Source organism: Podarcis raffonei, chromosome 1 (assembly GCF_027172205.1).
Source record: "Podarcis raffonei isolate rPodRaf1 chromosome 1, rPodRaf1.pri, whole genome shotgun sequence".
Lineage (NCBI taxonomy): Eukaryota > Metazoa > Chordata > Lepidosauria > Squamata > Lacertidae > Podarcis > Podarcis raffonei.
In genome coordinates, this window is record NC_070602.1 from 57239011 (window position 1) to 57265305 (window position 26295).

At 41.3% G+C, this 26295-nt stretch overlaps 1 protein-coding gene across 1 annotated transcript in view; it reads left to right on the plus strand.

Moving 5' to 3' along the window:
* Window positions 1-26295, plus strand: part of ABTB2 (ankyrin repeat and BTB domain containing 2) — a 148603-nt gene that overhangs the window by 43313 nt on the left and 78995 nt on the right. The window lies entirely within an intron of this gene.

Sequence of the window (26295 nt, forward strand, 5' to 3'; positions counted from 1 at the left end):
GGATGTTTTATTCAGTTGCAGTCAGTTGCAGACACTGGGTGGAGAAATTTGTACTGGGACTGTAGCATCTGGAAAGGGAAATGTGACCGTTCCTTTGCCAGCCACAAGCCCAATGAAGATTGCCCCAGAACCACAAGGAGAAAAGCCCCCATTGGAACCAATGGGAGCTTTTTTATATATAAAAATGGCTAATTTTGCAGTGGGGGGGGGTGATGTTTGTCATGATCACAGCTGGGTAGGCAAAGGTCCTCATCTTATGTTGTAGTCTTGATGCAAACTACGGAAGAGGGACATGTCTGTAAAAAAAAAAAAGAAATAAAACGCCCTACTGTGCTTCTTAGCTATGCCTTTATGGTAGATATAAATAATGAAATGCTTGGGGTGTAGCAATGCTTTCCTAGAATCCAGATCCTAATGGTATGAATAATTGTGGTGACACACAACGTGGTTTATGCCAATGTAGCTGCAATGTCATCCTAGGCAACCTTAACAAGGTAAATGCACCTTGCTATGTTGCCTCCCTCTTCCAGTTCTCCTGTAGGAGGTTCCCACTGCCTATCACGCATATAACTTTATTCAGATGCAAGTACATTTCTTGGAAATTGCATAATGGGAGGGTGTTGCTTGCTGCAGGGTTGAGAAATATCTAGGGCTGATGATGTGAACAAGAAGAAGAAAAATGGGTATGCTTCTAAAGAAGGAAACTCCGACAGTGAAGAAATAGGGCAGTGGCAGAGATAAGCGAAACTGATCTGTGTCTGGAGAAGCATATGGAACACTGTGTTAAGGTTAAAACCCGTTTCATGGAATACTGATTTTCACAAACGAAAACCCACAAGTAGAGCCCAATTTGGACAATACATGAAGCAAAGAAGCCAATGCTGTATAAGCTAGTTGTGTTTATATCGTGCCCAAACAAATAGCTTGCTTAGGCATACTGTTAATGTTGGAAACTCAGCTGTGGTTAAAGTTATTTCGGCAAAGCAAATGCAGTTCAAACATTTGGTTGCTCTGATGTTTACGGTATGGTTTTAATATAATCAGCATTTGTAACTCTCTAAACTACAGATGTGTAAATTTCACTGCTATAAATACATGTCTACCTGGGAATAGCAAGTTTGAAATATTCAGTGAAAACAGCACATTTGTCACGATTTATTCTGACCTGCCTATGCGCCGGTGAGATGAACTGCGGGTGTGTGAATTGAAAATAAGGTGGAGGACACCTGCGCTATTTGAAACGCACACTGTGTTAAGGCTGCAGTCACTTGCTTAGATCTTGCTGAATTCAGTGGGCCTTACTTTCAGTAGACATGCAGAAAGATTGCACAATAGGAAGCAAGTCTGTGTCTAATATAGAGTGGCAAGATCCACAAGACAATGGGTCTCATGCGATCTTTAATAGCTGTGTAGAAAAGGGAATTCAACAGTCCTTCCACAGAACTATTAAATGTCATGTCCTCTTTTTCATCTCCCCCCCCCCACTGTTTTGGTAACATTTGTCAGGTGTTTACAGGTATTATCATTAATAACATATAACCAGTTGCCAATATGCTATTTATTGTATCCCACTGATCCTCCAAGGAACTCAAAGTCCTTAAGTACCTGGCCCTTTTCCTTCTGCCCCATCCTCACAGCAACTCTCTCAAGTAGGTTAGGATATCTCTTTAATGCCTCTCCCCCCCCCAAAAAAAAATTCTTCTTCTTTTCTTCTGCATCATTACTGCAAAATGCAAAGAGGTACCCCTTCACAAATGGGGAGAATCCAAGAAGAGAGTGCGGCCATGGCAACTGCCAAGGCACTAGAGATGAGCACAATGTACTGTTTGGGGTTTGTTTGTTTTTTGTAATATAATACAAACAACAACAATTACTGATATTTGAATAAATGAGCTTGCACATTCATCTACCTGGGAGTAAGCACTATTGAACGGAATGGAACTGACTTCCCACTAGACACTGTGGGATTGCTCCGTTGAGTCAAATGTGTAGCATTTTTATATGGCACTTTGCCAGTGTGCTTCCCCAGAGCACTCAGACAGTCCTTCATGCTTCTGTTTCCTTTTTCCTCGAGAAAGAAGAATGAGCCCTTTTTTCACAGCTAGGAACAATTAACCATGGATTTCCATTAAAGCACTTGGACCAAATCACTTAACGTTTTCATTTGTCTGAGGCCAGCATGTGGAGCCTGGTGCTGCCCTACCTTAAACAGAGCTGTCGGAGTGAATGCATCTCTTGTTAAGCTGCACTCCTGCTGGTTATACCAGTGTCTGGGGTAGATGAATGTCCCCCACCCCCATTTCTTTCTCTCTCAACACTTTCTATATATATTTTTAATAACTCCACATCAATCTGTAGTTTGCTAGGACTTAAATTTTGTCTGCAATCCTATGCATGCAAGTCCCAGTGTGCTTAATAATATCTATTGCCAGAGTGTGTGCATGGGATTGCTCTTTAAGCTCGCAACATGCAGAATTTGGAGGCTTGGCTATGGGAGTCCCTTAGTGGAGCAAGCACTGAGATGGGTACGAGTAGTGGAAATCCAATTGTGGAGAAAATTTCACTGTTGTATTTCACTGCAACAGTGAAATACACTGTTGTATTTCAATGGAGTTAGAGGTCAGAACTCTACATAGGGAGCTTTTCCATGGGGCTGTACTGAAGAGCTGCTGCACCCTGTGGTCAACAAACTGTTACCAGACTAAGGCTCCCATCATCCTTGATCACTGACCACTCTGTTTGGGAGTTGAGGTCCAAGATTTGAAGTGCCACAGGTTAGTCAAGCCGACTGTATTGTGATAGGAACATGTGTTTCCTCTTTTTCTGTGACAGCTATTTACACAAATTAAAACATAGGTGCACTTTCAGAAGCAATCTTGTATTATCCAGATTTCCATAGCATATACTGTATCCCTGCTGGACCCAGAACAATTTGCATACCGGTGAAATAGATATTTCTAAGAGTATCACCATTTGATGCATTACAACTTAATCTGTCTGATAAAATGGGTGTGTTGCCCTTTCCTAACATAGGACTGTGTGCGTGTTTCTTTTCCCCAGCACCCTCCCATCTGTGCTGGAAGCATTAAATGTGTTATACAGACAAGCTTTTAATCAGAGTCCAATGTATGAGCTCAGCCAGCAGTGTGAATGCTAGTCCTTTTGGGCGAAAAACAACAAAGCATGTTCTTAGTTGGTGTGGAAAGGAGATTCCTGTTACCTCAATTACCGTATTTTTTGCACCATAACACTCACTTTTTTCCTCCTAAAAAGTAAGGGGAAATGTCTGTGCGTGTTATGGAGGGAATGCCTACGGGTGGCATGCCTACGGATTTTCCTCCTCTAAAAACTACGTGCGTGTTATGGTCGGGTGCGTGTTATAGAGCGAAAAATACGGTATCTTGAGTTCATACTCATGCTGTAAATGTAAAACCTGTTCCCAGTGAGATGTGTGTGCATGTGTGTCTCACAGACATTTGAAGTTCATTAATATACAAGTTGTAATGAGAAATCCTTGTGAGGACAGGAGCACTTGGAAATGTGGGGGAGGGGGGAACCTGCATCTGATCCATAGACTTGATTTTCAAGAATCGCTATGGCATTGAATTGCTTCTTTCCTGTGTAGAGCTTTTCAATGGAATTTTGGTCTCATGTGTCTTGCAGAATAAAGTGAAAAATGATATTGTTCATTTTTAATTATACAATACTCTGGGGGGAGGAATAGGGCAATTTTTGGGTTGCAGTTTTATTCTGAAGTTCTAGGCATGCATACTGGAAAGAAAGTCCCATTGAACTTGCTTCCAAGTAAAAATTCTCAGGATCAGTTTCCAATCAACTTATTGCAGTAATGAATGTGCAGCAGTACTTTTCTCTGCGCTTCAGGTTTTCTCCAGTGTCCAAAGATACTATTTTCGATGTCATTTGAATCAACGTATTGTGATTTTTGACATCCTTGTTAAGGTTTGCTTCACTCTGATTCATCAAATAGGGATCAATCTTCACATTTAAAAATGACTTTATTCTAAATACAAGAGAACTGTCTGTTATGAACCAGCCTAGCATTTTCCTTGGTCTTGTTGGCTACATTGGGGTTTTTTTAAAGGATAGTTGTTTGAAAATAGGAGGGCCTGGCTTAGTGGCAGAGCATATCCTTTGCATGCCTACAGACAGTCCCATGTCATTCCCTGGCCTCCTTTGGTAAAAAGATCCTAGGTAATGAATGGGCTTGTGGAAGACTTTGGCCTGGGGCCTCAGAGACAGGCTGCCAGTCAGATGAGACAGAAGTGTGGTCTCACGGTATTAGGCAAGTTCAGATGCTACACCTATTCTATCTAATCAGAAAAACTGCTACATGGCTGAAAACAATGAGGGTTGTCAGCAACAATTCTCAGCTAAAACCTCTCCAGAGCCTCATCAGACCTTGGGGGCTGAATCCATCCTCACTTAGAGAGAGTCCCTCCATCTGATGCAGCTACTCACTAGCAACAATGAGACGCTCAATGTCGATACAAACCCACATGTTAACTATGTTTCCTTAGGAACTCGGCCAAACTATTACAGTTGTACCTCGGGTTAAGTACTTAATTCGTTCCGGAGGTTTGTTCTTAACCTGAAACTGTACTTAACCTGAAGCACCACTTTAGCTAATGGGGCCTCCTGCTGCTGCTGTGCCGCCGCAGCATGCTTTCTGTTCTCATCCTGAAGCAAAGTTCTTAACCCGAGGTACTATTTCTGGGTTAGCGGAGTCTGTAACCTGAAGCATCTGTAACCTGAAGCGTATATAACCCGAGGTACCACTGTATTGTAAAAGGTTTCTCACCTGTGTATTTTCCAATGTGATATATGTTGTCTTCATCTGCCAACAGTGCCCTTCTGGCACTTACAATCTCCTTCTAAGAGAATAAATGGATACAAATCAGTGGGTGATCATTTCAATCCCTGAGGACTTTCTAAAGCAAGTTGCCATTCTTGAACAAAAATAAACAAGCAAAGAGGTTCAAAAGTAACTGCCAACAAATTGTGTGGTATAAGGTAAAAACCTATCTGAAGAAGTGTGCATGAACACAAAAGCTCATACCAAGAACAAACTTAGTTGGTCTCTAAGGTGCTACTGGACAATTTTTTTATTTATATATATATATATTTCGACTGCATCAGACCAACACGGCTACCTACCTGAATTAAAGGCTGGGTTAATGGTATCTGACCTTGGCGAAGTTATTGTAAATCTACTACTTAATAGTAGCTAAAACGCTAAATGGGAGAAGACAATTGCTTTATCACTTTCTGAATATATTGGCAGAATATGAAATATTGCAAGTTTATTAAAACTAACTGCAGAAATTAAACTAATGGAGGAAAGGTGGTATAAAACTAATTAATTAATGGGGTAGGGTAGGGTGGGATAGAGGCCCCCCTGCACCTTTAATAGTTGTGTACCATGTATCATAGGGACACGGGTGGCGCTGTGGGTTAAACCACAGAGCCTAGGGCTTGCTGATCAGAAGGTTGGCGTTCGAATTCCCGTGATGGGGTGAGCTCCCCTTGCTCGGTCCCAGCTCCTGGCAACGAACTAGCAGTTTGAAAGCACATCAAAGTGCAAGTAGATAAATAGGTACCGCTCCAGCGGGAAGGTAAACGGCGTTTCTGTGCGCTGCTCTGGTTCGCCAGAAGAGCCTTAGTCATGCTGGCCACATGACCCGGAAGCTGTACACCGGTTCCCTCGGCCAATAAAGCGAGATGAGCGCCACAACCCCAGAGTCGGTCACGACTGGACCTAATGGTCAGGGGTCCCTTTACCTTTACCATGTATCATGTATCATGCAAACTACAACAGCTGAAATTCCCTCTTCTAAACTATTAAAGGTGCAGGAGTCCCTATCCTCTTCTGCTTCTACCCAGCCTGCTGGAACCCCAATTTCTATATTTTGTTGTATATTTTGAAATTACCGGTAACCATTTGTCTACTTTGTGGTCCGGTTACCTCAAATAAGCAATTAGTTTCACAATTGCTTCACTTATAGTAATGGAAACTTAATTTGGGTGATTGAGGGTTGGGAGATGATAGTGGTTCAGGGAACAAGCTCAGCATTAAAACAATTTTTTTTAAAAAAAAATTAAATCCTGATGTATCCCAGAATTCTGGTTTATTTGGCCTAGGCATATTTAGCTGCCTGGCACATTTATTAAAGATTTCGTGGGATTCTGGAAGCAGACCTTTAATTGGTATTGAATATATCAATTAAAATGAATAGCTATAATTCTCTTTCCTGATCCAGATTACAAATCGCACTGGGTTCCTGAATGGGAAAATGGTGTAATGGTTTCACAGCACTCTGGTTTCTCCAGTGTTATTCTGCTTATCATAGCAATTTACAACCCAGTTGGTTTTATCAATGGGTGTACTCATTTAATTATTATGCTTTGTTAATTCTTTCCACCCAGATAAATTCTTGTCACTGTGATGGCTGCATGCCCACTAGGAAGGGAAGCCGGGAGGCTTGCTTCCAAAACTCTGCTGAATGTTGTATTATTTGACAGTCAAAGATCTGTAAGATCGCTGCTCTTTATTACAATAGCCCATAAGCGGTTCTTTATCAGATGATTGTGCTGCAGGGCCAGTGCTCACATCTGCCATTGTAAGACACTTCCCTGCTGCAGCATTCAGCTTTCCTATGAAAGAGCCAAGCCAAGTCACGAGCCTATCATATCGCTGACGGAGATAGACAGAAGGCGCAGGAGAGGGCCAAAGGAATAGTGTTAAAAAAGAAGACTGTGGTGGCAGCAATTAGATTCTCACTCCAAGACCTAGGAATGTTGCCAGCTTTGGCACTGTGCCCTGTTGTGTCTTTCTGCAAGTCACTTGACTCAATGTCAACGTACAACAGAGGAGTGTTCAAACAGAGGGCAGCATCTAAGTATATATAGTCACCAGGGTAAAGTTCCAGGCTTATAACATAGTCAAGCCCTAGAACCATTCTGGGAAATCAGCGCAGTATTAAATGCAATGCACCACAAATAACCATCCTTTGCATTGGTTATTTGAGGTGCTATGCGTTCGGTTCTGCTTGGTTGCTTTCCCCTCCAAGCAAATATTCTATTCTTTCCCCTTGGTTTTCCTTCTTTCCAACTGACACTATAAATTCATAAGTTAGCTGTTCGAGGAGGGCATGTCGGCCCATTAAGTTTGTTTCTTTTGAACATACTTTATTCTTTCCTCAGGGCTCCCCCAAAGGATCTTGGGGTGGATGTGGGAGATCATTGATCCTGTTGTAGTTCCGTTCCTGTCACTTGCCACCTGAGAGGATGTGAAATGACCCAAACTTGTCATTTCAATCCTACTCTGTATTCCAGAAAACTCACATGGCCGGGCAATCCATTTTGACTCTTCTGTTAGAGGGGCACTCTGTGAAAAGCAGCAGCCTGGAATGCTTTAGCTGTGTGCCTTTATGGATCTTCGAAAAGAAGAACTTTCTGACTGTTGAAAGCATGCCTGTTTCTGAGGTTCTTCATGCAGAGAGACACAACAGTGGTGATGGAAGTGAAACAGAAGCACAACAGAAAGTAAATGGAGCGAGAGAAAAGGAAAGCAGGGAGTGGGGCAGCGAGAGAACAGAAACGAAACGAGACAGAAGAGGCAGGCCGCTTTTCATATCTCCCTGCCATTCAGCAGCTATCCCAACATTGTCACATTTCTGAGATTATGCAGGACTTCTTCTGTCTTTCAGCCACCACTTGTACTGGCACCAGCACTGCTACAAGATCTGAAAACAAAGGAGCCTAATCTGTCAGCCAGTTAGAAGGAACACCCTTTCCCTTTCAACTGAGATATTTATTTGTCTGCTCAGACTTTCCATATGTTGTAACCATCTTGCTGTGCTGTATAAATTCAGGCCCTTGTAGAGGTGTGGCACCCAACCATTTTAAGTGTACCCTAACTGCAGAAGCTTCAGTCAGAAGTCTGGAAGGGTTAGTAACATCTGAATCAGATGCAAAAGCAACAAAGCTAGCTTTTCTTTCAACCGCTGCTTTCATAAATCCTTTTAGTTTTAACCAATTAGTGTTCCAGCCTTCAGTATGTTCTCTAATTTTCTGAATTTCCTGTTCATGAGTCTCCTTGCACTCTAGGCCCCACATGGGAGCCATGGTTGAAAGCCTGGAAAATGAGCTTCTTGTAATTATAGAAGATGACTGCCATCACCAAATCTGCTATTCTACTACATTTTGCAGCCAGTAATTTCTACCACAGTGTTGAAACATTATCTGACACAGGAGACAGTGATGGTTTTAAAATCTGTTTCTGGCAGCATGGAAACATGCACCTTCAACAGTACACATTCTGGGAGGCACACTAACATGAAGGAGAGATCACTGATGAGCCCTGATATAATCATTCCAGCTTGTATGAGTTTGTAAATTTGTGGATAAGATAAAAAGAAGACCCAATAATACAAGGATGGAGGGAGAGATAGTAACTTGGTGGCAGAGCACAAGTTTCACATGCAAAAAAAAGTCCAGTCCCTTGTGTGTCTAGTATTTCCCACCTATTCGTGGCTGTAATAAATTAAGCTAATTGCAAACCTCTCCTCTTGAGCCCATGTTCAACAATCCATCTTTTCACTTACCAGTTCATACTGGCTGTTGAATGCTCAAACTTCCCAAATACAACTGTGGTGCCATATCTCATCCTGGTAACAAGAACCCAGCTGGCTACTCCTTTTGAAACAGATACTAGTTATGATACTGCAGACAAAGAAGAGGCACATATCCACTTTCTCCTTTCACTTGCCATTCCTGAAGCATTTTCTGTACTACACATAAAAGCTGCTATCCAGATGAATCCTGCTCAGTAGACTGCACTATCTAACTGCCGATATTCTCCAGTCATTTCACAATGTAAAGGGTGCCAAGTTGCCAACAAATGAAGTTTAAGGTTTTGTTGTTGAGTTTATAAAGCCCTAAACAACTTGGGGACAGCTTTCCTGAGAGAACACCCATTTCCCACAGATCTTTCTGTTCACAGAGATCACCATGTGACATCCCTTCGGTATCACTGCAGCCCTCTGAAATCTTTCTTGCAATAACCTGGAAGAGAGTTTTTACAGTGGTGGCATCTACTATGTGGAATAGTCTACCCTCAAAAATTCTTCTTCTTCTTTGGCAATCACTCATAGCTGAGTAAGATTGTCTTCCATAATCACGGTTTTAACAATGAGTCCATAAGTGACTGTGGAGGCTAATTCTGGATCCACACGTCCTTCCCCAGTGGGGACATTGGTTCCCAGGCGGGAGTTGATCACGGTGTGGATTTGCCAAGCGTGCCTTCCTCTTAGCACATTTCTCCCTTGCGTTCTGAGTTCGAATGTCTTCAAAGTCCATAACACCTTTGGTAAAGGCTGTTCTCCAACTGGAGCGCTCACAGGCCAGTGAATAAATAGAGGCTGGGGGAACCTGTTCATCTCCAGAGGTTGGACAACTCCTAGGATCACTGACCACTGGCCATGTTGGCTAAGATTCTTGGGAGTTTTATTTATTTTCATTTAAGGCATTTATATACTCCTTGATCATTAAAATTTCTACGCGCTTTCCAACATTTGGATGACCACAGGTTCACTATTCCTGCTTTATTTGCATGGATTCTATGCTGTCACATAACTGAATTGATTCATGAAGGTCACCAGGGAGTGTTAAAATCCAGAGACCTACTTGGGCTTTGGTAATATGTAAAATTGCATGTCAAGTAGCAATTAGGTAATATGTAAAATTATGTGTCAAGTAGCAATTCCAGGGTGTCACACTTCTTCACCACACACTTCTCATGTATCTTTCCTGTTTGGAAGGCAGTTAATAACTAATCTCCCTCCAACTGATAACTAAGGATGTAGAGCGTGTTTTTATGCATGGTACTGAAATACTACACATAAATGTAGAATACAGTTGGCTTAACAGCCAAAGACCAGAAAATTAGTTCTTAGTAACATGGGTATTGCTAGATTAACTATAGATTGTTACAGTGGTGATTATGTGGCTTTATTCCTGAATCTTTTACATTGATGACTTGTAAACAGATAGTTCTTCTTTGCTCTTCAAAGGCTATTAAGGTTCCCCGGAGAGTCTTGTCACATTTGTGTGATGATCACTATCCACAAAAGCTACTAACAGAAATGCCACAGCAGACTGTTGAATTCAGCACTTCTTCTGTTCTTCCTGATTAACTTCCCTTATTCTTTGTCACCAGTGAACAACTTCACAAGTTGGAATGTTTACCCTCGTGGTCTTTCTCTAATTCCTAGCAAGCTGGAGTGTTTGGGACTCTTGAAGGGCCTCTGTTTAGATTATGGTTTTGTATTCTGGTTTTGTCTGACAAATAGCACAGTTATTTTATGTAAATATTGTATGGCAAGTTACTTGAAATGTTTATGGGCAGCTATCGATTGCCATGAGGAGCCACTTGAATATGCAGAGCAAAAAAAGTTAACCAGGGACCTCTTCCAAAATAACCTCTAAGTAGTTAAAGCCACTCCCTGCTCATTTGCAGTCAGCGTTCGAAGCTCCCATTGTTCTAGACATGTTTTGTGACAGGGAATTTCATTAATGCAAGCAGTTTCTGAGCTCTGGGTGCAGTACTGAGCCTAAGATTTCAGATTAAAGCTGCCACTGCTGGAGGAAAAGGTGGACCTTTTTCTGCCTCCTCACTTCAAGCCACTCTCAAGACTGGAGAAGGGACCCAAATAAGAATATTAGGGGGGCGGGCAGTATGGTTTTGTTTTCTGCAGTCTTCAGATGAGGACTAGACCATGTGGAAAATGAACATAAGATTCGCAGCTTTGTATTCTTGTTATAAAAAAGTGTACTTAGACACTCCATTGAGGTGCCCATAACCTTAGGGTGCCATTTAGCTCCTAGCTTTCGTATCTCAATTTCTAACACTGTTTACAGTATGTCAGAATTCTGCTGACTTTAGAGCTAGGGCAATACTAAAAGTAAAAACGAGCCTGAGGGGTCCTGAGGGGAGCGACCATAAATTAATCCTCTGAAAAATAGCAAAAAAATAAATAAATGGATGCTTCCCTCAGGACCCAGCTGAAATCTGAAGTGGTGCAATTGGGACATAAATATCAGTCTTCAGGTTCTTCCAGAATTTACAGCTTGCTTTTGCCTAAAAGAAAACAACTGGGAACTGAGCATCTGGAAACTGAGGCTGTGTCTCAATCCTTGATTTATCTTGGACAGAAGTATTATGAACATGGAAATAAAAGTTATTAGCTGCTCACTATTATTTTTATTTTTATTTTTGAATCCCCACGACAGGGTGAGTGCCCGTTGTTCGGTCCCAGCTCCTGCCCACCTAGCAGTTCAAAAGGACATCAAGTGCAAGTAGATAAATAGGTACCGCTCCGGCGGGAAGGTAAACAGCGTTTCCGTGCGCTGCTCTGGTTCGCCAGAAGCGGCTTAGTCATGCTGGCCACATGACCTGGAAGCTGTCTGTGGACAAACGCCAGCTCCCTCGGCCTATAGAGTGAGATGAGCGCGCAACCCCAGAGTCATCTGCGACTGGACCTAATGGTCAGGGGTACCTTTACCTTTTAACTGCTCACTAATACCATAAAAATACAATGTGCTAAGCAAAGAGTCCTTTGCTCTATGCACTGTCCAGGGAAACAGGGTCTTGGATCATCCTGGTCAGATCCAGCATTACCAGAATGCCTCAGCAGGGCGACACAATGCAGCAGTTTCTGAAGTACTGAGGTAAAATCTGAGAATTTCCCCTGTCCCATAGAATTCAACTGGAAAGAGGTAAGCCCTTGCTTTGCTTTCCCAGTGAGATCACTGGGAGTCATATGTGCTTAGCTTTTGGCTGAATCACATCCGTCGTTCCTCTATAAAGTCTACACATATTATTCACTTCAACAGCATAACAGTATATAAGTAATGCCTTCTGTTCTGTTCTAATGTCCTTGTATATACCAATTTAAGATAAATGACAGGAATATTCACACTGAAGTCATGCTATACAAATCTTGGATTAATAAAGATAAAAGAAGATCCAAGTTAACAATTGGGTCTCCCCCCTCCTTTTCTGATTTGGCCAGGGAAATCAAGATGCTGTAGACGAAAAAGAAATTAGCACTCTTTCATGCTGGAATTTTGTTTAGGCAGATGCATAGATGCAAAGCTTAAAATATCATTGTCAATATTGATGTAGTGTGCTTTGGAACATATCTCATTTGCTCCACTTGTCCCTCTTGACCCACTAATCTGTATATCCGTAGAATCAAGATAACAGCAGTTTCAACGCAAGGGTAAATAAAATTTGAGGAAAGAACAGAAAAGTCTTGAACTGGCAGAGATCATTTCTCCAGGCATATCCTATTAGGAAGTTCAATAAGCTTGCAGAAGTGATACAGTAGCTGAATCTATTCTTCCGCTGCAATGTGCTGGACTAGAAAATGTTTCTACAATACTGGGTCAGTCGTAGTAACACATTGACATGCTCTGTCCCCATTACTACATATCCCCCAGCTGTTGTAGTATTTGTTCTTACAAATTAGTTAAATAGGAGCTGACAAATCAAATTGCATTAATGCATCAGGCCTGTTCCACCAATCGCCAGTGTGTGTTTGTGGATTTGCTTACAGGCATGAGTAGAACTGGTTCACACAGATCAAATCGTTTATTTTCAACTCTCTTGTGATGTGTGTGTTTTACCGAAGGAGGGGAAGATGTTGATTGTTACCTACTATTGCCAGTGCCCTGCATCAGCTCAAAGGCCACCCAGAAAGAACTGTAATGATAAGATAAAAGTAAGGTAGAATCTCCAAACAAATAATCTGGAGAGCCTAATTTGAGGTTTTAAATTCCTGTTTAGTCAGACAAACATCGATTGGACTTTCTGATCTATTGTGTATATATACAGACCTCACAAATCAATCCTTTGGTGTGACACGAATATGTATTTTATAAGAAGTTGCGGCATTCAACTACCTATAAAAGGTAAAGGTAAAGGTACCCCTGCCCGTACGGGCCAGTCTTGACAGACTCTAGGGTTGTGCGCCCATCTCACTCAAGAGGCCGGGGGCCAGCGCTGTCCGGAGACACTTCCGGGTCACGTGGCCAGCGTGACATCGCTGCTCTGGCGAGCCAGAGCCGCACACGGAAACGCCGTTTACCTTCCCTCTAGTAAGTGGTCCCTATTTATCTACTTGCACCCGGGGGTGCTTTCGAACTGCTAGGTTGGCAGGCGCTGGGACCGAGCAACGGGAGCGCACCCCGCCGCGGGGATTCGAACCGCCGACCTTTCGATCGGCAAGCCCTAGGCGCTGAGGCTTTTACCCACAGCGCCACCCGCGTCCCTTCTTCAACTTCCTATATGACTAAATAAACCATAGAAGAAAATGTTCCAACTATTTGGCTTTGCTATCACTTTCTGCTTGCTCCAACACCTTTCTGCTGTAGGATTATGGTACAGTCTCTGAATGTAAAGTAATGCAATTTGATCCAGCTTCTTTTTCTCTATTTTTCCTTTAGCTGGCTGTGTTAATTTAATCTGACATTGTGGAACATGGTGTTTCTCAAATGCTAAAGCAATGCAAATATTGCAATATTTCTGCAATCTAGGTGTGAAGGACAATGAAACAGTGAAATTAAGCAAAATATTTAGGCTTTTGCCACATATTTCTCCTTTTAGAATAAAGTTCACAACAGAAATAAGAAATAAGGTGCCGTTCAGGTGTTAGTGGCTTGTCCCACAGTTGTGGTGCAGTGTTTATAGAACTTCTAAATAAGGCTTGGTGTAATTAGCCATTATTTTTCTATTCTAGGTGTAGTATTTTACTAGGAGCATCTCTCTACAGTGGTACCTCGGGTTAAGTACTTAATTCGTTCTGGAGGTCCGCTCTTAACCTGAAACTGTTCTTAACCTGAAGCACCACTTTAGCTAATGGGGCCTCTTCCTGCTGCAGCGCGGCCAGAGCACAATTTCTGTTCTTATCCTGAAGCAAAGTTCTTAACCTGAGGTACTATTTCTGGGTTAGCGGAGTCTGTAACCTGAAGCATATGTAACCCGAGGTACCACTGTATAGGCAGATGTTACGCTGTAGTTTCCATTGCAACCATTTTCATAATATTAGAACTCATTTATCGTTGGAGGATTCAGGGCAGATAAAAGAACGTACTTCTTCATGCAGTGCAGTTAAACTATGGAACTCGCTCTTGCAACAGGCAATGATGGCTGGGTGGCTTTAGAAGAGAATTGGACAAATTCATGGAGGAGAATGCTATTGAAAGCTATTAGCCCAGATGACTAAGCCCTGCCTCCACAGTTCGAGGCAGTAATGCTTCTGAATAGCAGTTGCTGGAAACCGCAGGAGAAAAGAGTGCTGTTGTGCTTGAATTCTGCTTGTGGGTTTGCCAATGTGAGAACAACAAAAAGCTGGACTAGATGTACCACTGGCCTGATCCAGCAAGCTCTTCTAATGTTTTAAAGTAATAGTTCCATATGAGGTTAATGTGCTAGATTAATAGGATAAAAGGGACTGACAAAACCCGGGACCAGGAGGAAGGGACGCTGGATGAAGATTAGATTGTTTTTCTTTTCTTTTCTTTTATCATTAGGACTGTTTTGTAAAATTGATGAATGTTAGAAAAATGTTGAAATGAAATTATTTGGCTCTTATAAAAATGTCTAAAGAATTAGATAAGAATGTTATGGTTAGGAGAAGTTGGTAAAAATAAGATTTAAGTTTTAAACTTTAAGGTTGTTTATATGATAAGATGAAAATAGATTAAGGTAATGTAATGACAGAATTTTATGAATTAAGGAAAGGATTTGCTGCGATTATTATTAATCAGGATACAAGAAAAGGGAGGAGGAGGAGGTCAAAGAAAGAAGGTATTGAAAGTGGAGAATTTGAGAATGATGGATTTATTTTTTATTTTTTATTTTTCTGTTTTGTTTTTATTTATTTTTTGGTGTGTGTGTAATTTTAAAAAAAAAACCTTCCTCCCCCCAATAAATATCATTTATAAATAAATAAATAAATAAATAAATAAATAAATAAATAAATAAAGTAATAGTTCCATATGGAACCACTGTCCTCTCAAAATTATCGTAGAAGTCTAGTTTTCTTTGCATTCCTTTCAAGTCTACACTGCATATTCTTCCTATTTTATTTTATTTATTGAAAATATGTAAGGGAGGGTGTTATTATAACATTGCTTTTTGAGCTCATTCGAGCATTTTAGCCTCAACTCTGGATCCAAGATTCTGGGGGTTTTTTTTGTTTCTCTTGTGCATCCTATAAATGCTAGGGGAGGGAATGTGTTTTATTTCCAAAGGCTTCATCACCAAGACCACAACCCCCCCTTCTTTCTTTTTTACATTGCATTAGCCAGGTTCAAGCAGATACTTGGAACAGCAGAAAAATAAAAGTTCTTGTCTAGGTTCTCACCACTGAGTCTAGTAATGATGGTAATTCTGCTGCTGCTGTTTAATTGGTTTTATGGATCCTGGCTCGATTTCTTTAAAAGCCACAGAGTCTTTAGAGTAGGGGATCTTTGGCTGGGTGCCTCCCAAATTAATATATTAAATTGTGGAATGCCTTGGAAATACCTGAGATGAACAGAACATTCTATTAGCTTTTCATGTCACAAAACCCTGTGAACCATCACCAAACACTTGCTGAGTTTGTCAGTTGTCTCTGTAAAAATGCAGCATAAGCAGCTGTAGAAGCACATGCAATATCCCACACACCCTGCTTGCTTCTTCAGTGTATGTGCTTCATGGTTGTTCGATTCATTCATTAGCTGTGTCATACATTTTTGCTGCTAGTTCTGCAACACACTTTATTACTAAAAATGGAGGGACCTGGGCAGACAGGGGGAAATGGAAGGGCCCTCGAAAGCTTCCGAGATTGTTGCCTGGCCAATCTGGAGATGAGCATTGGCTTCTGTACAGCACTGTTTGAATAGAAAGGCCTTCTGAATCTCAGCCATTCTGCCCCCCTCTGTTATTGGTTATAGAAATAAACATGGCACTGGGACATTCCCAGTGGGGAGATACTGCAGCTTCCCAAACGCTTCTTCTGGTTATGCGCAACAATAGCTGCATATGTCCGTCCCCCCACCAGCAAAAAAAGTTACAGGATAGTGTTAATCGAAACAGAAGTCAGATGTTTACAGGTCAGGCACACACGAAATGTATATCAGAAGGATAACAGTGCTAAAGATTTGTTTATTTATTTACTTGAAAAGGTAAGGTGGAATACAAAGTCACTGTTATAAGTTACAGAATGTGGGAGGGAAGGCTGAGAGGAAAGGAGGGAGAACACAGACCCCCCTCCCCTGGCAGCATGTCAGCTAATGGAAAACGCAAAGTATGAATAGAAGTATTGTATTCGACTTCATAAAATGAAATATTCCCCTGGGAAAGCTTAGGTTGCAAGATAAGTGAAATACCTTCAGATGCCATCCTGGTCAACTATAAACACAATCATGACTTCTTGGGTTTTTGGTTTGTTTGTTCTTAAGGCAGCACAAATTTTTATTGCTTTGTGTATAAAAGTGGGCTGTTGCTTTAAAAAAATGCTGTTTACAAGGGAAGATCGTTACCAGGGTTGAGTCCTTATGTGAGAAATCCAGCCTGTTCTTAATACATTTGTTTGGAAGTAAGCCCATTGATTTGTACTGAAATTGCTTTCAAATAAGCATGCATAGGATTGTAGCCCTTGGCTATCTAGAATATTTATCACATATGCACTTTCACTCTTCTAAAAAATTTTAAAAGATTTTTATTTATTTATTTTTCAGTTACTGTTCACAGAGAGTGAACCAGACAATGAGATGTTGCCTCCCTCTTCCTTTCCAACGGCTGGGTGCAGATCTGACAGTAGCACATTTATTCCTAGAAATGCTTTCTGTTCTGCAAGAGTAAATTCTAGATGGAATAGACTCCTCGCAACCACATCCTTTCAATTTGCTAGAAATGCAACTGAGAGCCTGAATTAATTTTTCACAGGTCACTTAAGGCATGTCAGATTTTTGTCATGATTTACTAGGGCTGGTTTTAAATTAGCTCAAAGACAAATTAATCTATATCTTGTACACTGCCCAGCAGTTCTTCCATAGTGTGCCAAGAATTGTCGTCTTTATGCCCAGAGACTACTAATTGAGCCAACTCAGTTTAACAGCTACAGGTGCAAGTGTAAAAACCCTTCTGTTTGGCTTTTAATATTAGGAAGATTGGGAAAAGAGACAGATGGACCAAACTACTGGATTATGCAAGGGTGTTCACTTAGCTGCACCTGATATACAGAGGGATATGCAACAGGGGAAATCAGTTTTGTTTCCATTTTAATGTGATTTGCACTTCCCAAATCTGTCTTTCCAAATTCATGCTTCTCCAGATTTTACTATGCAAAATAAAAGGTGTTCAAAAATGTGTATGTTAGAGGAAAGTGTGCATAAGAATTCATTTATTACTGAAAATAGCAAAGATACACTAGAGAAAGTTGGTTGCAGAAATGTCTACATGAGGGGTAACTGCACACAAATGTGTATATTAGGAGAAAGTCACACTTTTCTTCATGAAGATTTTTAATTGCAAAGCGATGGGAAAATGTGGAGAACTGAACCTCAAGATTGCCAAAAAAGGGGGGGGGGCTGAGTGAAACCAAATTGGACAGATTTGTCCATCCCCAGGTATGTGGCAAGGTTGCCCTTCCACTTGGCAGGACAGGATGGAACAGGAAGCAAAGCCAGATACAAGAGAGACTTCACACTGGGGTAATTTGGTCATCTGTGTTGCTCATGAGATTCTCTTCTAGCAAAACAAAATAATAATAAAAACCCCTGCAAATAAGACATAGAAAGCTGCTGTGTGCTGAGTCAGGTTAATGGTCCACCTGGCACAACGTTGTCAGCACTGACTGCCAGTGGCTTTCCAGGGTTTCAGTCAGAAGTCTTTCCTAGTCCTCAGTGGCGATATTTGGGATTGAACCTGCAAGCTTCTGCTTGCCATGCATGTGCTTAGTCACTGAGCTTCAGGCTGGCCTTTTGAAGCTTTCAAGCGCAAGCACAATCTGCAGTATTTTATATTTTCTAAGTAATAAAATCATTTTTGTTATGATGATGATTGAATTCATTACCTGCCACTCACCAGCAGGTCCTAGGGTTAGCATGTGCATTAATTATTGCTTCATGCATTTCATAACAAAATGCTGCCATCACAAATCAGCCTGCTGCTAGATCTTGGGTGATCACGATAGTGTGGTCATCACTTGCCCCAACAGAAAATCCCCTGCTATGGAAAGGAACCAAAGGCTGGACTGCACATGCTGCAGCCTGTTTTGTTTAGCAAGTCATATCTACACCTCCCCAACCTGCCACCCCCAGTTTTGTGTACTTATTTCTTCCACATCCTCACCAAGCTCTGGAGTGTGTTTCTTCCGCAGTAGCAATTCTGTTTGCCAATAATAAAGTTATTTTTAGTTTTTCTGACAGTTCACATATTTGTGAATGTTCCCTTAGTAATGATGGAGACAAATGCCAGCTAATTCATCCTTTTTAATCCCCTGCATCTAGAAAGGCAATTAGTTGATGGTATCTAAAGATAAATGGGAGTGACTAAAATAATTTATGGAAGCACAGGAAACAGCTCCCACAACTGGGAGCCCTTGGGTATTCCAGAGGTTTGGCACATCAACAAGCATGCATTGTAAACCTGCTGTCATAGTAATAGGGTATAAATGATTCTTTCAACTGAAGCAGTAGGCAGAGATGAAGCTGCTTTTTACTGAATTATACTGTTGGTCCAGCCAAGTGCCGTTGTCAATTGAGGAACTGATGCTGTGCCTTCCAGGTGTTGTAGGACTCTGCCTCCCATCAGCCCCAGTTTGCCTTGCCTATCATAAGGGAGGATGGGAGTTGTAGGCCAATGTCATCTGGCGGCAGCACATTGGCTGCCCCTGGTCTGTTTTGACTAGCATAAGCTTTCTAGCAGATTTTTTATTTGTTTTATTTTTGTCACTTACTGCCTGAGGATTCAGCTAGAGGTGCAAAGGATAGACCTGGGAGCTTCCTCTGTGCAAAGACTGTACTCTCAGTATAAAGACAGCTTTCTATTTGCCTGATGTTTCCCAGGGAGTAAATGGGGTACATGCCTTGCGTACAGAAGATCTAAGGTTCCATCTCCTGAGAAAGACCCTGGGAAGCCACTGCCGCTCAGAATGTAGTACTGGGTTAGACAGGCCAGGTCTTGTTGTTCACATTTTAATTCAGTAGTTAAGCAGAAGCCTCTTGCATTTCATCATGGAGCTGTTGGGAACAGCGTTGTACAGTACTGGTGAGGGAGTGTTTTATATTAGGCTCAGGAGTGTCTGGAAACAAGGCCCCATATTGGCAGCGTTCCAGATGTGTTGATGTTTGAAGTCCTTTTTCTCTCAGGCTTCGAGGGAGGGATGGCAACACATCATGCTGGGAACTGTGAATGGGATGTTGTTTGGGCTTGGTTTTCATTTTTAGTTTATTCCCCTCCCCATTGCAAGGCAGATGTATGTATGTTTGCATTTTAGGCTGTGCTCAGACCTATTGTCACATTTCATTTTGTTTTCCTTTTTTCCCATCCCTCCCTTTCACTATCTCGGTTCAAATCTTTATACGATTCCTGTTCCTAGAATGCTTCCTGAGGTCTCAAGAGATGGATGGGCATGCCTGTTTTGCCTTCCACACTTCCCTCTACTTGTTTTTCCCAACTTGCCCAGCACACAGACTGTCATGACTATTCCAGGTGAAAAGAGTATGTCTCAAAAAGCAAGTTTTAGTGAAAGATGAAATCAGTGAGCATTTGAGTGGAATGGAAATAACTGCTATGATGTTTCCAGAATCCACATTCTTTACACACTGGCAAGTGAAGTTCCAAAGTATTCAGGACATATGGCATGGTGCGGAAGTATGAGAGCTCTTGCACCAAGGTATTGATTGACTTATGCTTTTTATCTTGCATTTAGAGTCAAAGTGCCATAATAATTGGATTGATTTTTATGTAGCTCTGCACAGAGTTGCAAGTGAGGGTATTTCCGCAGGGCAGGATTGAAATAAAATTCATACTTTGTGCTGTATGGTTGGAACATAACATTTTCTGCCCCACTGCCAAGTGCTGTGCTTTAGCAAATATCTCCTAACTGCTAACACATGTTTGGGGGTGGGGAAGAAGAAGAGCAGCATGGAACGATCCAAGGAGCACAGTAGCATTTCTGCGTTTAGTACGCTAGCCATTAGTTACTGAGATGAGTAAATGCGTGGACTCTGGTGGGATGGTGGAATTGGAAAGGACAAAAGTATAAGGGAGATGCAGCCAGCTTGCCAAGGCTGTGGGTCAGAGGGGCAGTTTGGAGAGGATCCCTGCCCAGAAGCAGACCTAACCATATCAGAAGTGGCTTTCTGGGTGGGGTGGAGCCGCTACACTAGCTTCCTGGCAGCTCCGTCATTGTTGCTTGCAGGGAAGGGGAGAGGCGAAGCAGCAGGGAGGTCAGCATAATGCCCTGGCAGGGGTGCTGGATTGGCTCCATTGGTGCGTCTGCATTGCACCGACCTCCCATCTTGGCAAACAAGTTGAAGCAGTGACTCACCTGCCAGAAAGTTAGTGTAATGGCTTGGCCCCGCCCAGTGAACCATTTCTGGCTGTGATGTCACTGCCACATTTAATATACAAAGAATGAAGACCTGAGGATGGAAAGCGTGTTGACTTCTTCCCCTCACTGCCTTCAACAGGAGTGAAAGTATCTCATCAGTTGCTTTCTACTCCAAGCCCAAGCCATTCACACGTCCAGTTGAAATAGAGGACAAGAGTGGTCCTGCTGGGATTTTGATTACTTGAGTGGAGGAGTCCACTTAGTAAAGAAGAGAGAGTGTGTGTGTGCACTGGTATCTTGTGGGAATAATCAACTGCACATGGAGAGACTTCACTTCAAATGTGACATAAGAGATCCAATTTAATTGCACATTCAAAAGCATCCATGTGATGTCCAAAGGTAAAAGTATTTCATTTGTTTTTGAGCATGGAAAACATTCATTATTCAGTACATGCACGCTGGGTTCAAGGTAAAACAAAAAGCAAAATTCTTCCGTTTCTCAGTGCCCACCTTTTGTGAATTTAGTTCAGGGTTCTCTGTAACATTTTCTGCATTATTGTTAAGTAACCAAAAGGAATGAATGGTGTGTGTGTGTTCTGAAAGTGTCTGGTTTTCTGGAATCCATCATAGACTGTTTGCTGTGTTGCTAATAAATAAATTAGGAAGCTTGTGCAGAAAGGTTTAACTATAATCAATAAATAAAATATAATCTGTCTTCAGATTGAGGAACCCTTGCCTGTCCTGGTGGATAATCTATACTAAGAAGGTGCATCCATGCTGGTTCTGTTGGACCTTTCAGTAGGGTGGGAGAGGAATTCAGAGAGACTTGAGAGTGTTCCAAAGTAGACTCACCTGATTCACACCTCCTTGACCAATGTGGCCCACTTCCCAAATCCACACCTCACCATTCATTCATTCTTAAAAAGATTTTAAACCTGCCTTTCAGGGCATACTATAAATCCACTGGAACACAGGACATGTTCCAGAGGATAGGATTGCCCAGCCTCTGCTATTTTTGTTACTCTTGCGAAAACCTCTTCCCCTCCAGAGCTGACCAAATGAATATCAAAGAAAAGCTTTCACCCATATACTGACTCACCAACACCAACTTCCACTCGGTCCTGTTTGCTTAAGACTCCTGTCTCTCCAGCTAAGGCTGGATTTGACAAATGACACTTGAGGCTTTCCCACAAAGATAATGAAACCCAGAACATGACAAAACATTCCCAGTTCTGAACACAAAAGCCACAGTTTTTTAAGAATGCACTCTGTTCAAAACAAATCTGGAGTATATTATCAATCTGGATCAATTTAATCTCTTTAACCGTCTTCTTTTCCCTTTTGGGGACTCTGCCATACATTGTTATGTATTTTTCATATAGGAATGGGCATTGTAAATTGATGTGTCTGATATGAAAGAGCCATCACTAGTCAATCTGCCAGACTCCATGAAAGTAAATTGCAATATTTGCATTGACCTGCTGGGTGATCTTAAACAAGACATTTGCAGCTTCCATACCTGTTTATTTTTTGTCAAGCTGATGTGCAATTCAGTCATGAGGAATGATTTGCCCATATATCACACAGATTATTCATTTACATTTTGCACTCTTCTCATTCTGAAGTCCGGGAGCATGCATCAATGGAATTAAAATATGTAGAATACCTTTAAAAGAGCAGAGGGAGCAAATTATATTCCTTTTCACTGCCACAACCAACTGAGTCTTGGCCAGAAAAACTCAGTCTTGGTAGAAAATGCTACCAATTACTATGCTACAAATTACATTGACTTTAGAGAAGTTTAAAATGCCATGGCTCTCCTCAAATAATCCTGGCTATTGTAATTTAGCACACTCCTTAAGAATTCAGTTAAATCTTGCTTGCAGCTTCTAGATAGGAATGAAGATATTGCAATATACTACCCTGTGGAACACCCTCCCTTCAGATGTGAAGGAAATAAGTAGCTATCCTATTTTTAAAAGACATCTGAAGGCAGCCCTGTTCAGGGAAGTTTTTAATATTTAACGCTGTATTGTTTTTAATACTTGATTGGGAGCCACCCAGAGTGGCTGGGGAAACTCAGCCAGATGTGCAGGGCATAAATAATAAATTATTATTATTATTATTATTATTATTATTATTATTATTATTATTATTATTACTAGTATCTGCCTGTTCTGACATAATAAACCACAGAGTATTCTGGCACTTTAAAGACCAGGGGTAGTAGTCAGCTAAATTTTATTCAGAGCAGACCATTGCAATTAATGAACATGACAATGTCCATTAATTTCAGTAGGTCTACTCTAAGTAAACCTTTGTTGACTACTACTCCAGGACTGCAATCCTAACGACAAACCTGGGATTCAGCATTTTTTTTTTTAAATTGCATACTACTGTCACAAGTCAGCCCATCAAGAGAGTACTAAAGCCTCATAAGATATTTTTAAAGGACTGAATTTTTGAAAACATGAAATAACTCTTGGAAGTGTCCTCTATGTGTAGAAGTCTAAACTATATGTTACATAGACATCAGTCTCAGAAACCAATTAGCTGCATTGAGCTTGGAGAATCATGCAGTTTGTGAGCCTTTGAAGACAGGTGTGTGAATGACTAATCTAGCTAAATTGGATTTTGCATTAATAATTTTCAAACACAAGAACAATTAGGGAGTCATTACTTGTCATTAAAAGCTTAGGGAGAATTGAGCTCAAAAGGCTGCAGGAGAGTTGAAAGGTTAGATAAAAAAAATATTCCATTTCTACCTTCTAAGACATCTTTGAATTTGACAGAAAATTTTTGAAAGCAAATTCTGATGTTGACTTTTGTTCTTCTCATGCAACAGGAAGCTTGTGCATTTCTCCTGCATCAATATGTACAAGTTTGTCCTTTGTGCTGAATGTTATATATGTCAACCAGTATTTTTATATTATACCCTGAGGGTTCTGTGGGTATACATATTTTAAATCAGGATGGCAAACCCCTGGCCTGTAAATCTTTCCATGCCTTTGAGGGCTTTTGTCTGACTGGGATGTGACCTTGGGCTATGTTAATGCCTCTTGTTTACCTGGGTGAAAAATAGAGAGGGGTGTGGGTGTGTGTAGATACCTGTGACTTTAGACTGGCTGAAATGCAGCCTGTTGTACAAAGGTAAGAGTTGCATCCATTGCTCTGCCTAATTTTTGCTTCTGATCCCTCCTGGTGTGCAGCCCCCAGGACTCTAGATGGAACATGGCCTTCAGTCCTTCAGGCATGCTTTTAATGAACAAAAAATGGTGTGATCAATACAGATCTCATCAGAAGTAAGTACCACTGAGTACCATGGGGAAAGTCAGTATAGTTGCAGCCTAAATACTCTTCATTTACTTGTAACAGGAAGCTATAGTAAGGCCACATGCTTCAGGGTGAAAAATTGGGCTGAAACTGGATCTCTTTCTAAAGAGATGCATGTGTCAGGTAACCAGTCTGCTTCCCAAGGGAAATGCAAAAATGTGTCACTTGATCTGGGGTTCTTCCTCTATGCACTAGCTGTGAAAGCTCAGATCAAGCTGAGTAGCAATGTCAGAAGAGACTCCTATTGAATTTCATCCGTTTCAATGTGGAGCCATGTATCATTCACTAGGTAATACACCACAGGTATTTGAGTTTTCACTCAGGTAATTTACTTGCCCCAAAGAAAACCTGTCACATAATAGGGGCTTTTCATCTGCAGGTTATATTTGATCCTCTTCCTTTCTTTCTCTTCCTCCTCCTTCTCCAGCCTTATGAGTTTCCTAAGTAAAAGCTGCACAGAGTAATCATTCAGTTGGATATTTGCTTTGAGATGATCACAGCATAGGTCAAAGCTTTGAAGCATCTGTCCCCAGTGAGAGATAATTCCCTGTTCCTAAAGGGTGCAAAGCATTATCTTTTCAAACATGTCAGATACTCTGTTTCCCCAGGGAAACATGCAAAAGAAATCAGCCAAGGTTAGATTTTGGCATCTAGTGCCTTCCAAAAATTCCAGGTGAACTAATAAACACAAGTGGCAGTCTTTCTGCTGTGCCTTAGGTATTATTTATTTATTTATTTATTTATTTATTTATTTAATCTGTTGGGTATCCTTTGCTTTTGCTGTAAATGAATGAGCATTTGTTACTCCTTGGTTGTGGTAGATCCGGACTTTGCCCCAAGGTGACAGTTCTGTTGCAGGGATAATTTAATTACCCAGCATTTGAACTGAAATATTTCATGGATAGAAAATTACACTCCCGCTCTAAATGTACACATCTATTTTATTACACATTGAAATGTTATGTGGAACATCATTGTCAGAGTGTCATGAACACCAGCTGGAGAGTAACCTGACATCAGTGATTAGTGCAATTCTGTGTACACTTACTGGAGAGTAAGCTCTATTGAATACAGTGGGGACATACCTCTGAGCAAACATAGATAGTATGTAAAAACCTCCAAGGAAGGAGAATCCATAATGTTCTGAGGGAGTCTGTTTTCCTGTTGTACAGCTCTTACTATCAGAAAGTTCTTCCTGATGTTTAGTTGGAATCTTCTTTCTTATAACTTGAAGCCATTGGTTCAGGTCCTAGCTCCCGGAGCAGGAGAAAACAAGCTTGCTCCATCTTCCATGTGACAGCCCCTTAGATATTTGAAGATGGTTATCATATCTCCTCTCAGTCTCCTCTTCTCCAGGCTAAACAGCCCCAGCTTGGTCATCCCTCAGTCATCTTGGTTATTCTCCTCTGCGCACATTCCACATTAATGTCCACAACAGATCCTGCTCCCTGATTAGGTATTTAGGAGAGACCCCAGTGTTAGAGCACTGGTTCCAACACAGAGAGGAAGTCACTGTCTTTTGCTGACTCAGTTCCAGCACTGCCAAAATATTGTTCTCTTTGACACAGAGGGAGAGACCTTCCAGCCAGGGGAGAGGGGGAAGAAAGATACACATCCACATATCCTCCCAGAAGGATATTCAGCTGTTTAGCTTATGTAGAATGCATCAACTGTATTTGGCCATCTCTTCAATAAAACAAAGGCCCATTTTCCCATCACAAAAAAGGCAAATGCCAGGACATGTTTGTCTACCTGGTTTGATTTCTTGACAGTCCATTTTACAGCCAGAATCACAGTGGTAGTGAGGGAGGGGAGGATACTAAAACTTCATGTAGTCTAAACCAGTTATTGAAACTATAGAACCATTTTTGTTTTTTTGGTGGGGTGGGGAGCTAGAAATCACTGCAATATGAAGGAAATGGACAGGAAAAGGAGTTGTAGAAACGGAGGCACAGTGAGACAGATAACCCAGGGAAGATAGAGTTTCCAAGTTGAAATCCTGAGAGGGTGCTTTCAACTTCACGGGGGGAATAAAAGGAAGAATTTCATAACTGCGGCATTGCAACTCTGAGGCAAACAACAAAGACTTGAAGGTAGTCTGGCTGTGGTTGAATTTCACAAACATATTTTGAACGAAGCAGTCAATTTTGGATTTCAGTCTTCTAGTTAAGGAAAGTTGACTCTGCTGTATAAAATAACCAAGGTGGCTTTGTAGCTATATTGGTCCCACAGAGTTAGGAGCATAGACAAAGTGCATGTGTCTTTCATTGAACCAGCTAACTTATTTAAAGTAATATGAGCTTGCAAGGTGCCCTGGAGCAAAAATAAACAAATG